Below are 8757 nucleotides of genomic sequence, written 5' to 3'. Positions count from 1 at the left end.
ATTGCTTGTCTTTCTTCCTAATCCTTCTCCTCTCCTTTTGATAACTTCACTCTCCTCCCTAGCTCCCAACGTCACATACTCTGTCACTTTTAATTCCTCTCTCCGATACATAGGTGTTTTTAAAAACACCTAACCCTCTAAGTTCCATTTTCAAAAGGGACTTAAGATTTAGACTCCTAAGTCTTACTGAAAGCCAGTGGGATTTAGGCATTTAAATGCCAAAGCCACTTTTGAAAATGGAACTAGGATCCCAAGGCATTTTAGAATATTGTACCTCAGACTCTTTACATCCTCTTACTTCCTGTGTTCTGTAACAAAACCCTATCTCTTCCTCTTCCTCCATATAACTAAAATTCTTATCCATGTGTGATGGGGTGTTAATCCCACACTGGAAAGGAAGGAGTTAAAAGCAGCCTAGGGAGGCTGTTCAGGGAGCAGCCAGTCAGAGGCTGCACGGAGCAGCCTATCGGGGCCCAGTGGGCTTACATAAAAGGAGTTGTAAGGCCAGAGACAGTCAGTTGCTGCAGGGAGCCCAAGGAGAAGCCACTGTGTTCCCAGCAAGCTGCAAGAAGGTAGCACCTTGGATGGAGCAGTTGCTGGCAGGGACTGGGGGAGCAAGAGGGAGCTCCTAGGTGGGAGTTGGGACTTGCAGGCTGGAGTACCTGTGAAGAAGGTGCTAAGGCCACAGGGATATGGTTCAGGGAATTGAAGCAGCAGTATTGGTGGAGAAGTTACAATGAGGCTGCTATCTATGGGGTTCCTGGGCCAGGATCCAGAGTAGTGGGCAGGCCTGGGTCCCCCCCACTTGCTACTGGGGAAGTGACTGGACTTTAGAACTGGGAGATACTTCCCCTCCCCAACCTGGAAGGGGGTAAACATGGAAGGTGCCATGGCCGGAGGATGCTGTGGTTCCTGGGCTTAGATGGGTCTGCTGGCAGAGAAGGCAACAGAAGCAGCATGGTAGGAGAGGGCATGAAGGCTGAGAGCTAATCCCTGAGACGGCCAGCAGGAGGTGCTGGTCTGGTGAGTGAACTCCATCACACCATGCATTAAATGTTTTTGGATTTCTTTCTGTAACTTTCTCCTCCCTGATCTCTTCACATCTCACCGTTCTCCAACCCCAGTCTATCCAAAATGCAACTGCTAGTCATCTTCCTCCTCTGGCACTCTGCAACTATTTGAGTAGCATCCTCTCTTTTAACATAGCAGGTTCATGCTTTTTGTCCTGACCTTCCAGTGCTGCATAATTTCATCCCCCACCTTACACCTCTGCCCTCATTTGTTCCCACTCTCCCTTGTATTTCCTCTGCTTACTTCTATCGCCTCTTCCCACTAGTCCTGTATCATCTTCTTTGCCCACCTTCAGCTTTATGCCTTATTTCACATTGCCACCTAGAAACAATTAACCTCCTATGTCTTATTTCAAATGCCCTTTCTCTCTTCCTTCAGACCCAGTTCTTCCATTAATTCTTTCTACTCTTATCTCCTACCAGCCTACCTCTTCTGTACCCTGTGGGTTCTGGTTTTTAGTTTAGTTTTGGGGTGCTTGTTGTCTGTGTTAGATTATAAGATCTTGGGAAGAGGAGCCTACTGAAACCAGAATGGCCCAGTGGATAGCACCATGCACTGTGAAATAGGCAACTGGGTTTCTGCTGCTGGCTCTGCCATTGACCTATGGTGTGACCTTTAGCAAATCACTTCACTTCTATGCCTGTTTCTACTTTGTCCATCTTATCTGTTTAGATTGTAGGCTCTTTAGGACAGTTTTTCTGTGTGTGTGTGTTCAGCGCATACCAGCGATTTCCACTGGGGCCTCTAGATGTTACCATCATATAATTTAATACTACTTCTTCTGGCTCAACCACTCACTTGCCCACTTAAGCTAGACATTTCACCTCTTTGCTCACAGTAAAATACAGAGAATGATACTTGCCCATCGTTGTGATCTGTACAAAGGAAATAAACACACTCTGTTCATCTAAAGTCCCATATATCTTTACAGCACTATATAAAAGAATCATAATTTGAAGCCAATCCTAATTCCAGCTGGGCCAGTATTTTGTCCCAAACCACATGTACTGAATATATTTTGGTGCATGCAACCAAATAAGCAAATCTCTCAACTTTAAATAAAACTGAGTTTTCAAAAATGGTTCAAGGGATGTGTAGGTGTGTGTGATCTCATTGAAACAAGTTTGTACATCATTAATAGGTGCGTAAAAACAGTACTTGGCTAGATCTAGCATGTTGGTTGAAATCAGTTACAAGATAGAAACCAAATATATTTTTTGGAAATTACATGCCAGGTCTTCAGCTGCTCTAAATTGGTGTAATTCCATTGACTTCAACAGAGCTACACCAATTTACACCTGCAGTTCATTGGCACTACTTGTCCCTGGCATAGGTTTTAAGGGGTCTTAATTTCTATTATGGAGGTAGCCATAGTGGGGTGTGTGTGTGTGTGGTGGTTTTTTTTTTTTTTTTTTTTTTTTGCTAAAGGCAAGAGTCAACTGTGCAACCCTTGCACACACTGGAGAGCACCTGCTCACATGCATAGACCTATTCACTTCAGAGAGTGTGAGGTTGATACTTTCTCACAAACTATTTATAAACCCTTTAATGTTCACCTTTTCCTGTTTACTCATTTTATCTTAATCTAGCTCTTGAACTAGCAGTCCATACTTGTTCAATATCTTCATTAATGATCTGGAGGATGGTGTGGATTGCACCCTCAGCAAGTTTGCAGACGACACTAAACTGGGAGGAGTGGTAGATATGCTGGAGGGTAGGGATAGGATACAGAGAGACCTAGACAAATTGGAGGATTGGGCCAAAAGAAATCTGAGGTTCAACAAGGACAAGTGCAGAGTCCTGCACTTAGGATGGAAGAATCCAGTGCACTGCTACAGAGTAGGGACAGAATGGCTAGGCAGCAGTTCTGCAGAAAAGGACCTAGGGGTTACAGTGGACGAGAAGATGGATGAGAGTCAACTGTGTGCCCTTGTAGCCAAGAAGGCCAATGGCATTTTGGGATGTGTAAGTAGGGGCATTGCCAGGAGATCGAGGGACGTGATTGTTCCCCTCTATTCGACATTGGTGAGGCCTCATCTGGAGTACTGTGTCCAGTTTTGGGCCCCACACTACAAGAAGGATGTGGAGAAATTGGAGAGAGTCCAGCGGAGGGCAACAAAATGATTAGGGGACTGGAACACATGACTTATGAGGATAGGCTGAGGGAACTGGGATTGTTTAGTCTACAGAAGAGAAGAATGAGGGGAGATTTGATAGCTGCTTTCAACTACCTGAAAGGTGGTTCCAAAGAGGATGGATCTAGACTGTTCTCAGTGGTAGCGGATGACAGGACAAGGAGTAATGGTCTCAAGTTTCAGTGGGGGAGATTTAGGTTGGATATTAGGAAAAACATTTTCACTAGGAGGGTGGTGAAACGCTGGAATGTGTTACCTAGGGAGGTGGGGGAATCTCCTTCCTTAGAAGTTTTTAAGGTCAGGCTTGACAAAGCCCTGGCTGGGATGATTTAATTGGGGATCGGCCCTGCTTTGAGCAGGGGGTTGGACTGGATGGCCTCCTGAGGTCTCTTACAACCCTGATATTCTATGATTCACACTTATTCTGCAGTTGTTGGGAGTCTATACATCACAAACGCTCATCAGTCTCCACCACCAAGGGAAAAGACCATTTGGACACATCTGTGACCAAGGGAGGAAGACGATACAGTAGAACAGATACCAAACCAAGCCCTGCCTCCGTAGTCAAAGGTAAAATCCATCTATATTAAATATACTGTCATCTTAATTGTAGTTAACTAACTATAGTTGACAAGGGGAAGACACACCTTAAGAAATACTTATCGCTAGATAATCTAGAAAACTATGCTTTTTCAACTTGTTAGGCCAACTGAGGTGGAGAAGAGATCCTCCATGGAAAACAGTGAATTTTGGAAGTCATAAAGATGAGAAGAGGGTATCAGCAGCATAACAATAGCATAATCTTCAGAGATGCTGAGCACCTGCATCTCTTATTCATTTTAGTAAACTTGTTGTTCAATTATATGGGTGTAAATGAGATCAGAATCAGATGAATTCTATTTATAATTTCACATTGCATACATCTATTCTACATAAATCTGTTGCTTTATAAATACTGAACATAATTATAAAATTATGTTGGAATTATAGCAGAGATTTAGGTTAGATGACATAAATGCATTGGTCTTCTCATTCCTTATTATTTCTAACTAAATAGAGACAAACACCTACAAGATCTCTATCAAGCGTTCTTGCAACTACAATACCCCCCTGCTGAAGTGAAGAAACAGATTGACAGAGCCAGAAGAGTCCCCAGAAGCTACCTACTACAGGACAGGCCCAACAAAGAAAATAACAGAACGCCACTAGCCATCACCTTCAGCCCCCAACTAAAACCTTTCCAACGCATCAGCAAGGATCTACAACCTATCCTGAAGGACGACCCATCACTCTCGCAGGTCTTGGGGAAACAGGCCAGTCCTGTCTCACAGACAGCCCCCCAACCTGAAGCAAATACTCATCAGCAACCACACAACAAAAACACTAACCCAGGAATCTATCCTTGCAACAAAGCCCAATGCCAACTCTGTCCACATATCTATTCAATTGACACCATCATAGGACTTAATCACATCAGCCACAATATCAGAGGCTCATTCACCTGCACATCTACCAATGTGATATGCACCAACAATGCCCCTCTGCCATGACATTGGCCAGACTGGACAGTCTCTACAGAAAAGCATAAATGGACACAAATCAGAAGTCAAGAATTAGAATATTCAAAAACTAGTCAGAGAACACTTCAATCTCTCTGGTCACTTGATTACAGACCTAAAAGTGGCAATTCTTCAACAAAAAAACTTCAAAAACAGACACCAAGGAGAGACTGCTGAATTAGAATTAATGTGTAAATTGGACACCATTACCTTTGGCTTGAATAAAGACTGGGAGTGGATGTATCATTACACAAAGTAAAACTATTTCCCCATGTTTGTTTCCCCCCACCTCCCCACAGCTCCTCAAACATTCCTGTTAACTGCTGGAAATGGCCCACCTTGATTATCACTACAAAAGGGTTTTTTTCCCTCTTTTCTCTCCTGCTCGTAATAGTCCCCTTATCTGATCACTCACATTACAGAGGGTATGGTAACACCCATTGTTTCAAGTTCTCTGTGTATATAAAATCTCCCCACTGTATTTTCCACTGCATGCATCCGATGAAGTGAGCTGTAGCTCACAAAAGCTTATGCTCAAATCTGTTAGTCTCTAAGGTGCCACAAGTACTCCTTTTCTTATTCAACAAGCAGTCACATTGATTTCATTCAGCGTTAGTAACAATGGCAAAATGCTGTCTTTTGCAACCCTTCCATACCCATAATCAAGTAATTATCTTTTTTTTTTTTTTGTGCACAGGTCTTAAAGATGACTGTTACAAGCCCTTTCCAAAACACCACAGAATATAACTATATGTATGATGAAGGTACCTCTCCTTGCAGTGAGGGCAATGGTTTTGGCAGGTTTAAATCACTGTTTCTTCCAATAGTTTACTTTCTGGTGTTTTGTCTTCTGCCTAGAGCGAAATGCCTTGGTCATATGTATACTCCTGACTAGGAAGAAAGTCACCACCATGACCGACGTGTTTGTTCAACCTTGCAAACTCTGACCTGCTCTTTGTTGTCCCCCTCCCATTTCAAGCTCACTATGCTTCAGAAGAATGGATTTTTGGAAATGCAGCGTGTAAAATAATGGCTGGCATTTATTACAGAGGCTTTTACAGTAGCATTTTCTTTATAACTCTCCATGAGCATAGACAGGTACATAGCAATCGTTCATGCTGTCTATGCTATGAGTTCGGACAGTCACTTGTGGCATAATTATAAGCTTAATCTGTGGATGATGGTCGGCTTGGCTGCTATACCAAATAGGATGTTTACCCAAGAAGTGGAAATTGAACAGTCTCTCAAATGTGTCCCCAAATATCATTGAATACCAGGGTTGGAAGGGACCTCAGGAGGTCATCTAGTCCAACCCCCTGCTCAAAGCAGGTCCAATCCCCAATTTTTGCCCCGGATCCTTAAATAGCCCCCTTAAGGATTGAACTCACAACCCTGGGTTTAGCAGGCCAATGCTCAAACCACTGAGCTATCCCTCCCCAAGCGACTGGGTGATTTTTCACTTAGTTTGAAGTCAACATCTTGGGCCTTTTGATCCTGCTCAGCATCCTCATTTACTGCTACTCCCACAACCAGAAAAATCTGCAGAGCTGCAAAAACCGGAACAAGACCAAAGCCATCAAGCTGATTTTCATCCTCGTGGTCGTCATCTTCCTTTTCTGGGCTCCCTTCAACATTGTGCTTTTCCTAGACTCTCTGCAGAACTTGCACATCATCAACGACTGCGAGACGAGCCAAAGGCTAGCGCTGGCCCTGCAGTTGACCGAATCAATCTCCTTCATCCACTGCTGCCTGAACCCGGTGATCTATGCTTTCGCTGGCGAGATGTTTAAAGCTCACCTTAAAAAAAAATATTCCAAACCTGCATCCGTCGCATTTCTAGTAGCAATTCAGCCAATCATTCTCACTCCTTGCCCACTCAAGTGTTACGCTATTCTGATAGTGACCGAGTTCTGTGAAAGCTTTCCCACTCCCTACCCAGGCATATATTCTACCTGCGTTCATCTAAATACAGCGATTGCCCTGAAAAGCTTACGAGCATTGACTTAGCCCAGGGGTCTACCTCCGCTGTTTATTTTTTAGGGACAGAGGAAAGTTGGTCCTGGATTCTGACTTCCACTCCTTCAAAAATTGCAGCAATTCCTCCAAACCCATGCTGTGAAAAAATCCATCTACCCACATGCAGAGATCCTATCTAGAAACTCACACATGAGCAGAACATGCCATCACCAACATGATCTGACACCTTTGTGGACAGTGGAAACGGGCAGTGAATGAAGAGGACATAGAATTGCTGGACTCTTCATGTCAATGTTTCCATAATACTATGCGTTGCCTAAGCTCAGTGTCTCTTCTTCCTCGTAGTATTTTTCTGTTTTAAATGTGTTTTTTTTTTCTTGAATAAAGCAAAATGGCATCTTTGTATAACTGGCTTCCTGACAGTTTCCATAGTTTAAAAATCTGGGAGAAGTTTATATATACAAGCATTAAAACATAAACTGGGCTGGAGGGAGGGGACATCTATTGAGTTCTGACTTAATTTTAAATGTGTGATAGCTTTTTTAAAAGTTTCCTAGCAAAAAATTCCCTCCTGATTGAATAATTCTCATCAAGAAAGAAAGCAGCCAGTGTAGCCATTGTGTAATAATTTTCAGAGACTACAGTTAAGCAATAGAGAGAGACTGCTACTTAGCTTAGATGTCAAATGAATCATTGCACATTTCACTGGATGGCTGTGCACACAAATCAGTTACAGTTTTTAAACGTATGGCCTGACTCACCCTTCAGTTTGACACAGATGTAACTCTCAGTTTCAATGCCATTATGACTTTGTAACACTGAAGTCAGACAGGAGTGAAACACATTCTTGTATGGAAACCTCTGAGGGCAGAATTTTTTCTTATATGTTTAGTTTGGTGCATAACCTTTCTAAAACGTAGAGGGCTCTGCTGCCGTGTGCTATTGGCCCAATCCAACACTCACTTTGAAGTCAGGGGGAGTCTTCCCCATGACTTTGATGGGCACTGGATTAGATCTTATGACTTCTGTATGTCCCACCCCCCAACCCAATCCTGTAGAAGTAGCCTGGCAATATATGCTATGATAATTCCTGAAGCTACATTAAAGTACAATGCACTGAAATTTTTCATCAAAATAAGACCTCTCAAATTTCCTTTTAGGCAAGTCTTTTCTCAAAACTCCAATAATAATTTATGGAAAGAAAACTACATTTATGTTCATTTAAGGTTGCTGTAAGCACATTTTTAAAGAACAATATAATGCCTTAAAATCTAGAAAATATACAGATGAGGAATTGTCAAATAATTGACTGTGTCAAGAAATAGTCTAGTCTTTTTCAGCAACTCTACCTTTCATTTTTAAAATATCATTACAGTTACTGTAATGTTACTAAATAATTACCAAAAATATATTTCTAACTTTAATTCTTACTTCTTGTTGTCATTTCTCATGACTCTAGAAAGAGTAGAAGTATACTGTGATTTAATTACAGTACTTTCATTTCTCCAAAGACTTTACAGAGTTAGAAATTGTGAAGCACTCCATTTACATATCCGTATTTTCCACTCTATTCTCCATGTTTAGTCAGAGTTTAGGTTGGAAATGTATACTGTATATGCTCCTCAGATGGACTACATCTTTCATCATACCATGCAATCATATGACTCCCATGATGTACGGCCTCCCTCACCAAGAAGAGAGACCACGGTATTTCATAAAAGATGTGGTCCAAATCGGGATTCCAGGCTAACGATGAAAATGAAGCAGCTGAACTAGAACACTCATGAGGCACCATAGCACCATTTCAGAATCAAACCATTTTAGGTTTGGAACAAAATATTATGATTTCAAATTTTTCTTTAAAAACTTGAAGTTTTCCATGGGAAGTTGTGATAAAAATGAATTTTTCTTCATTTTTGTCAAAGTTTTCTTATGGGTGAAAGAAACATCAATACATTTTCTGACCAGCTGTTCTGGAGACACTTCCCCGCAGGGTTACACAAGTATTTATTATT

General features: G+C 42.0%; 1 pseudogene; it reads left to right on the top strand.

The window, feature by feature from the left end:
* Positions 1–5427: 5427 nt before the first annotated feature.
* LOC144260607 (C-C chemokine receptor type 8-like) lies at positions 5428–6681 on the top strand (annotated as a pseudogene).
* The last annotated feature ends 2076 nt before the right edge of the window (positions 6682–8757 follow it).

The sequence above is a fragment of the Eretmochelys imbricata genome, chromosome 2, assembly GCF_965152235.1.
Source record: "Eretmochelys imbricata isolate rEreImb1 chromosome 2, rEreImb1.hap1, whole genome shotgun sequence".
Taxonomy (NCBI): Eukaryota; Metazoa; Chordata; order Testudines; family Cheloniidae; genus Eretmochelys; species Eretmochelys imbricata.
Note: the sequence above shows the minus strand (reverse complement) of the source record. Positions and strands in the feature narration are given on the sequence as shown.